The 8,977-nt window shown below is 45.0% G+C and overlaps 1 long non-coding RNA gene across 6 annotated transcripts in view; it reads left to right on the top strand.

Annotated features, from left to right (window-relative positions):
* Positions 1–1,445: 1,445 nt before the first annotated feature.
* LOC111095319 overlaps positions 1,446–8,977 on the top strand; it is a 28,063-nt gene continuing 20,531 nt past the window's right edge. For all 6 annotated transcript variants that reach the window (XR_005357382.1, XR_005357378.1, XR_005357380.1 and 3 more), the window contains exon 1: positions 1,446–1,509. This is a non-coding gene — a long non-coding RNA (uncharacterized LOC111095319). The remainder of the gene's footprint in view (positions 1,510–8,977) is intronic.

Below are 8,977 nucleotides of genomic sequence, written 5' to 3'. Positions count from 1 at the left end.
GTAGTATGCTGTTGCCAAAGGAAACGGTGTCTATTTGGGACTCTGCGCGCCAGTTATCCAACTGCTTTCTTCGGAAGTCGAGATGCGTATAGTCTACGGAGAATGAGCTCATCGGTGACTTAGATTTCGGCTAATCTCAAGTTATTTGTGAGTTTATGTCAATCGTTATATGTGTGCCAACAGGCAGAACACCAGCTTCCAATCTTAATTCAACCGTTGCTGAATTTCTGCCCGCAATTGAATGGAAAATACTTCCCCAAGTTGGGGGACCGCAGTTATTAGACAAATACTATAGGAGAAACAAGGAAGGCCCCTGGACCTGGATCTTCACACAACTGGACGTCATCTCCTTTCACATTCCTTTGTCAAGAAGGAGGGGCTTTGCCCTTCAGTTATTTTTGTCCTGATGCAAATTTTATGATACAAAGGTTAGGTACTCTTAAGAAGGTGGCTCCTCCCCACATGTTAAAACTAAACTCAAAACTAGACATTTTTGAGGGCTCCTGGGCGGCTCACCCTGTTAAGCGTCTGCCTTTGGCTCATGTCACGATACTGGAGTCCCCAGGTCGAGCCCCACATAGGGCTTTCTGCTCAGTGCGGGGTCTGCTTCTCCTGTCCTGCTGCTCTTGGCCCTGCTCATGCTCCTCTCTCTCTCTTGCTCTTTCTCACTCTCTCTCTCAAATGAATAAATAATCTTTTTTAAAAAATTAGATGTCTAATCTTTGGCCTTGCAGCAAACCCATTTTTTTTAAAAATTCTTATTTATTTATGATAGTCACAGAGAGAGAGAGAGAGAGAGAGAGGCAGAGACACAGGCAGAGGGAGAAGCAGGCTCCATGAACTGGGAGCCTGATGTGGGATTCGATCCTAGGTCTCCAGGATCGCGCCGTGGGCCAAAGGCAGGCGCTAAACTGCTGCGCCACCCAGGGATCCCCAAACCCATTTTTTTTTATCTGACTTCCATAATCTGGTTCTTAAAAGAAGTTGCTTGTTATGAAGTCATAAGTAAAGGTTTGTGGGAAGTCATTCCTGAGGGAAAACATTAAAGCCTTCCCCATGGGCTGTAGGAATATGGTCAGGGCTCTGAGCCGTCTGGCAAGCACCCGGAGGAACACTGAAGGCGTTTGCTGCTGCATTCTGACCCGGCAGCCTCAAACCGAGTCCTCCTATGACATCGCACAGCTTCGGAATCCTGGCATTACTTGTTCATGTTAGAGCCTAAGGTCCAGAGAGATAGAGACCTTGTCTATGGTGGTCATCGGCACTATCTCAGGATCTGGCATAGACTCACTACCCAGTTAACACTGGAACCCACTAACAGGGACTTTTATTTTTTTTAATTCTTAAAAAAGATTTTATTTATTTATTCATGAGAGACACAGGCAGGCAGAGGGAGAAGCAGGCTCCCTGCAGGGAGCCTGAAGAGGGACTCGATCCCAGGACCCCAGGACCACACCCCGAGCCGAAGGCAGACGCTCAACCGCTGAGCCACCTAGGAATCCCTAACAGGTACTTTTAAAGGCAACTTACATGTATCACCTCATTTAATCCCTTCAACCACCCAATAAGTACATGTTAGTCTTATTCTCATTTTATAGACAGGGAAACTGAGGCACAGACCATTTTCATAATGTCACCAAGATCATGCAAACAGAAAGTAAACAGGTGGGTTTAGAAATAACATAAGGAGAAAGTACCAAAGGGAAGGTGGGTGAGATGATGGATGAAAGAGGTGATGGGGATTCAAGTGTACACTTTCCATCAGGAAAAATAAAATAAAATAAAATAAAATAAAGCAAAACAAAACAAAATAAATAAATAAATATAAAATAAAAAATAAAATAAAATAAAATAAAGTAAATAAAATAAATAAAATAAAATAAAATAAAATAAAATAAAATAAAATAAAATGTAAAGCAAGCCAGGTTTCCAATCCAGCATGCTGGCCCCAGAGCTTCCACCCTGATCACCGCATGCTGATTGAATCAGAGAGAAAGGGTTCACCGGAAAACATGGGCATTTATAAGAACTCAATCTAAGATCTGAACTCACAAATTACCCCCGCCACTTCAGCCCTCTTTATAAAATGGAAGAAGCAGGTCACAGAGCACCAAACTTGATCACCAGAATCATCAAAACCACCACAGTGCCCTAGAAGCACTAGAGTCCTGACAGCAAACTAAATACTTAATTTCCTGCCATCTTGCATCACTTCTTAACAGATTCTTGTCCACATGCTCCAGAGAGTAGACAAGATGCTGAACCAGGAACCAGGAGATGATAATAACCACCATTCATTAAACATGCATTTCAAACCAGCCCTCGGCTGGGCACTCTTCCTACACGACCTTCTTTCATCTTCCCACAACTCTATGGGATGCATATTTTCACCCCATTTCAAGGTGAATGAGATAATGTCATCATGTGGTAGGAAAAGGACTTGGCCCTATCCCAAGTCATGGTCCCCTCACAGGCCATGGTCTCTAAGTGGTTATTGAGTTCAAACCCCACCTCTGCCTTCCACCTGCAGCCCAGCGGGTGTGATTTTTGACGAAGTCCACTAGCAGCTCCCTCACCTATGTTTGGTCATCTGTGAACATGGAGGTGATACACAACAACAGCGATAATAATAATAAAACAACAACAACAACAACATGTTATTATTCAGGCCTATCCAGCTATTCTCAAGGTTGTTAGAGGAAACATATGTGAAGTGACTATATTAGTCACTTCAAAACTTGAGTGTCTCTCCCATCGACCACTTCTCATTCTACATGTTCTCCAAAACAAAATCAATACAAAACCCAAAACTTAAATAGAATCTGCAATTAAAATAGACATCGTGTTGATTTTCTTAATTGCAAAGTGGTGGGTAAATTTGCTAAAGCTGGACGGTGCCCATGCCCTCACCCCCCCCCCCTTTGCTGAGGCTGCACACACACGCTGTGGGCCCATTTGCTACTCCTGCACTCGGAGACAGGTTTATAAAATGCAAAATGTTCTGCAAAGGTAGGAACTCACCTTGGCATGACTGTTAGTATCACGACCCACGTCACTCAGGGGCTCAGGGCGGTGTCGCCCTCACTCCCTGCGGTGCCCGCACAGACATCCCTGCCCTGGGGCACCTCTCAGCGCTGTCCTGCCCGATCTCAGACTGGGGATGTGCAGGGGCAACAAAAGGAAAGAATGGCCCCCTCTGGGCCCCACCAGGGTCCCACCGAGGAACTGGGTCGGGTTCAGTATCCAGGCTTAGGCGAGGACAGAAAGGTCTGGCCCCGGGCCCCTAAACACCTTCCCCGCTCTCTATCCCAGGAGCCCAGAACGGCTGCGATGAGGTAAGGACCCCACCGGAGGGTGGGACCCCCCGAAGTGTGGTCACGGGGCGCAGTGGGTGCCGTTGGCTTCATCACCTGGCCTCCCGAGCCCATGCAGAAGCCAGGCCCACGCAAGGGCGCCACGGAGCAGCCTCAGCGCATCTTCAGCGCATCCTCAGCGCATCCTCGGCGCATCCTTGGCGCATCCTCAAGCGCATCCTCAGCGCATCCTCAAGCGCATCCTCGGCGCATCCTCGGCATATCCTCAAGCACATCCTCAGCACATCCTCGGGCGGGGAAGCCTCACCAGAAAGGCCAAGTGATCTAAGGGCAGTTCAATCTCCAATGCAGTCACCAGGCCGGGAGGGAACTCTGGCGGGAAACCCTCCCCACGTGCTCGAAGACACTCCTCCCAGACAGGAGGTCCAGGCTTTCAACCCACCTGCAAAACCAGGAAGAGGAAAACTCATCAGCGAGACCTGCCAATGCCCCGCCGGTGCCAGTGCACCTGCCACGGGCCAGCGGAGTCTAGGGGGGCAGGGGACACACAGAGGGCCACATTTACGCGACCCCGTTCCCTGGGAGCATCCCTGACACAGAGCGGGAGGAGGGGGACAGGCACCCCGAGAGAAGGAACGGTGTCCTGAATTTGTGGGGTCTCCACGGACACCAGCAGAGAGAAGGTAAAATCCTTAGGGTCTCCAGGATGTCAAGGGCAGGGGCGCTGGGAAGGAGGGGCGCTGGGGAGGAGGGGCCTGGGGAGGAGGGGGGTCCAGGGAGGAGGGGAGCACGGGGAAGAGGGGCCTGGGGAGGAGGGGGGCCCATGGGAGGAGGGGCCCCCGGGGAGGAGGGGCGCACTGGGAGGAGGGGTGCCTGGGGAGGAGGGGTTCACTGGCAGGAGGGGTGCCCCGGAGGAGGAACCCAGGGGAGGAGGGTCCCCAGGGAGGAGGACTTATTAATCTGGAAATTTATGACCTTTGGGAAATTATTTGTTCTAGGGGGTATTAAAGAGAAAATGTCAGAATTTCTAGATCCCAATTAAAATCTTTCGGAACCTAGGCTCAGGAGTGACATCCCATCTGTTGGCCATGTTCTATTTGCTAGAGGCTGGTCAGCAAATTCAAGCAGATGGGATCACACAAGTATGCGAGCACCAGGAAGGGGATCATTTGGAGCCCTGTTGGAGGCTGCCTACCACCCCTTGCTTAAAAACAGACAAGAGTGGGACCCCTGAGGGGCTCAGTGGTTGAGCATCTGCCTTGGGCTCAGGGCGTGATCCCTGAGTCCTGGGATCGAGTCCCACATGGGGCTCCCCTCATGGAGCCTGCTTCTCCCTCTGCCTGTGTCTCTGCCTCCCTCTGAGTCTCTCATGAATAAATAAATAAAAATCTTAAAAAAAAAAAAAGACAAGAATCATAATCTCTTTCCTTTATCTGCTTCTCCTGAGAGTGAAACTATATTCCTTGGTGGCAATATATGGCCTCAGATCTAATGTAGAACATTTTCCTGAGATCTTCTACAGGGAGGATCATTTTTGAGGGGGAAATACTTGATTTTCTTTTCCATATATAAAAGTTGATAATACTTTTTGTGTCAGGGAACACGGAGTCAAATACTACATGAGTAAATATGGTGAAAATCCATAGTTTGTATTGCCTTGGAAGACAGCAACTACAATAATTCTATGAAATGACCTTATCCTACTAAGAGTATTAACAAGAAAAATTACTAATAGGAAAATTAAGGTGAAGATTAGAGTAATTAATCATTCAATTAATTTGAACAAAATATTCATTTGTCTTAATAATTAAGGAGTATAAGGATAAAAGATTACTTCTCCAAAACTATACAAATCGATGTATCAAAATTTATTTTCACTTCACCAACAGAGACATTCATTACAAAAGTGATTACTCAAACTCAGATGCAGTTATCTCATTTCTCAAAGAAAAGCCCCCAAACCCAGAGAATTAAAATTGGAGTTTTTGAGGCTGTTTCCATAATGCCATCATTTCTAGTGGGGAGAAAAATCAGGCATTGAACTCAACTTAGCTGTTTAATTGAGTTTTTCTCACTTCTTGAATTGACTGTTGGGATCGCAGCACCCCCAGCTTTCTCCTCCCTATTTGCTGTATGATAGACTAGTTATTAAAATTTCCCAAACTCTGGGAAAAATGGATTTTGAGGCCTTAGATTCAAATGTATAATTGAACACCTGTTCTCGCTTCTAACTCTGCGTGTGTGTGTATGCATATGCGGTGCGTCATAAATGTGCTAAACTTTATATTAGTGCTCTCACACATAAAAAACATTGTAAGTTAGCATTGATTGTTAGGTGCAATATCTGAGCTATTTTGAGCTCAGTCAAAGGTGAGCAAATCTGACATTTTATTTAAGTGAGTTAGAAATTGCATGGGCATTGTTTGACACCTCTCTCAGTGCCAATAGCCTACTTCCCATTATCAAATTCCACTCAAACTCACATCTGCAGAAATGAATCAGCCCTGGAAGCAGTTATATGGTACAAGAAACGTTGACCACGCTATTAAATTCAACTTTCTGTGTGTGCTGATGGAGTACCTTATCATTTATTGATATATTTTCAAACCAATGCTGAAATATTATCTCAAAATATGTTAATTAAAATAAGAAAATTTGCAGGTTTTAAAAAAACAGGTATTTTTAAGCCCCTGTTATGGGTCTGCCACCAAAGTAGGCATAATAGAAAAGAGAAAAGGAATAGAGGTTATAATCCAACAATTTGTCAGTAGAACAGAGCACCTGCAAGAGAATTTCACAGTAGAAGCTATTGGATGTCTATTCCCCACACACATACCCCTTTGGACTATGAAATCTTGGAAGCACAATCCGTGTTCTATTAGGTATTTGGTACACCACCGGTATCGAACACACAAACTGGAATAAAATAGATGCTTAAGAGACGGCTAATGGATGCTGAATGAATCAGTGAATCAATAAGCAAATCTGCATATGAACCGGATGCATGATACAGGACACTCTCGAAGTCAAACAGAGGAATATATTCCCTACAGGCTAGTGAAGTAAGGAAATGCTGTAACATGGGGTGCCATAGATGGAAAGTGTCCCCCTAAAATTCATGTTGGAACCTAACCTCCAATATGATGGTAATTAAGAGTAGCACCTCTGAGCGTTGGTTAGATCATGAGAGCACAGCCTTCGTGAATAGGATTGGTGCCCTTATAGAAGAGACCCTTATAGAAGAGACCCTCTTGCTTCCACCATGTATGGGCCCCACAGGGGAAAGATAGAGGTTTCTGAATCTGAAGGAGGCTCTCACCAGACACCAAGTCAGCCAGCACCTTACCTTGGAGTGCTCAGGTTTCGGAACTGTGAGAAAGAAATGTGCGTTGTTTATAAGCCACCTAGGCTCTGGTATCTTTATTACATCAGCCCAAATGGCCCAAGACATGGGATTTACTCAGCTATTGGAAAACTAGGGATATTCTGGTAGGATAGAAAGAAGGCAGGAACCATATTGGAGTTGCTTTCCTGAGAAAGGATCCTTCAGCACTTTCTCCAAACACTCAGACACCAAGAGGTGATCTCATGAAGGTTACTGAAGCTGGACTGAAATCCTGCTTCCTCATTGCCTAGCTGGGGGGTATCAGCAACTGATTTGATTTCTCTACTCCAATTTGTAATCAATATTCTAGGAGAACTAAGCCAACTTAATGAACTGTGATGATTTAATGGCTCATGAAACGGAAGGGCTTAGAGTAGTATTCGGCACAAGCAGGTGGTAGCTATTTTGGCAGAGACCAGCCAGCTTGCCAGCAGAGTCTGTTACCCCGTTTCAATTACATAGCGTTGTGACTGAAAAGAGGCTGTGTAGTCAGAGACCTTTCCTAGACTTCCTGCACCATAAGTGTCACCAAGTGACTCGTTCTTACCCACAGAATGTGAGCAGAAATGACATGGTTGCTTCCAGAATAGGGCATTTAAAAAAAAAAAAAAAAAAAGCACAAGTAGGGGCGGCTGGTGGCACAGTTTGTTAAGCATCCATCTCTTGGTTTCAGCTCAGGTCATGGATTTCAGGGTCATGAGATTGAGCCCCATGTCAGGCTCTGCGCTCGGAGTCTGCTTAAGATTCTGTTTCCCCCTCGCCCCCACCACACACGTGTTCTCTCTCTAAAATAAATAAATAGGGATCCCTGGGTGGCGCAGCAGTTTGGCGCCTGCCTTTGGCCCAGGGCGCGATCCTGGAGACCCAGGATCGAATCCCACGTCGGGCTCCCGGTGCATGGAGCCTGCTTCTGTCTCTGCCTCTCTCTCTCTCTGTGACTATCATAAATAAATAAAAATTACAAAAAAAATAAGAGGAAAATCTTTAAAAAAATAAAAAATAAAATAAATAAATAAATCTTTAAAAAAAATAAAAAATAAAATAAATAAATAAATCTTTAAAAAAAAAAAAAAAGCACATGTGTCTTCTCTGGGCTCCCTTTTATTCCTTCTTCTCTCAACTGACTGGGCCCTAAACAATTCATTAAAATATTCATTATGTAATGAGGCCTAGAATAATTTATCACTGATAAGAATTAGTGAAAACATGCCTTACCATTCTCATTAGACTCTTTTCTGAGTTTTCACCATGATGACCTTTACCTTCCATTGGAAATGGCCAGTAGGATAAAGCTTGGGTATCTTTCAGCTTTGCTTTCTTCCAGAGCAAGATGGGGCCCAAAGGCCACAAGGTGCACTTGTGTGCTTAAGTCTTCAAGTCAACACAATTACAGAAACATGTTCAGGGATCCTCATGTCAAGACAGCAGGAACTGTAGATCCTGTTCATGAAAAGAAGCCGTGCTTTGAAAACTCACTTTTCCCAAAACCTGCATTTGCTTTAACCAAAACATCTAATTTTGAAGCACCCTCCGAGAATGCTTATCACATTGCCAATCAAAAAAAAAATTGCCTCATGGGATTGGTAAGATCTTAGAGAATTCACGTGTGTTGGTTTGCTGGGGCTGCCATAAGGAAGGGCCACAGGCTAGGTGGCTTAAACAACAGAAATCTATTTCCCATAAGTCTGGTGACGAGAAGTCCAAGACCAAGGTGTCAGCGGGGTCAGTTTCATACTGAAATCTCCTTCCTGGGCGTGTGGATGGCCATCTCCTCCTTCCCATGGTCTTCCTTCTGTTAGTGTCTGTGTCCTAACTTATTTTCTTATAAGGACACCAGTCATATTGGATTAGGACTCACCCTAATGACCCCACTTTAACTTAATTATACCTTTAACGACCTGATCTCCAAACACAGTCACATTCTGAGTCACTCAGGGTCAAAACTTCAACATATGAATTTGGCAGCGCATAATTCAGTGCATAAAAGCATGTGATCTAGCAATGGTCAAGTTCAAAAAATTGAAATACTGCCTCTATCAGAAAATGTTATCCTCCCCCAAACTGCCAGTATCCCTTCTAATAAGTTCCAGGTAGCAATGCACCTTATTTTTCTCCTGCAGCATTAACTGGATGGAACTACCCTGGTCTCTCAGCGCTTCCAGTAACCAAACTTATTCTTTTCCTAATATATCGATGAAAAATGCTTTTGGGGTCACCTGGGTGGCTCAGTCAGTGAAGGGTCTACTTCTGGCTCAGGTTCTGATCCCAGGGTCCTGAG

Source organism: Canis lupus, chromosome 3, assembly GCF_011100685.1.
Source record: "Canis lupus familiaris isolate Mischka breed German Shepherd chromosome 3, alternate assembly UU_Cfam_GSD_1.0, whole genome shotgun sequence".
Taxonomy (NCBI): domain Eukaryota; kingdom Metazoa; phylum Chordata; class Mammalia; order Carnivora; family Canidae; genus Canis; species Canis lupus.
The sequence above is the reverse complement of the archived record's forward strand: the minus strand, read 5'-3'. Positions and strand labels throughout refer to the sequence as shown.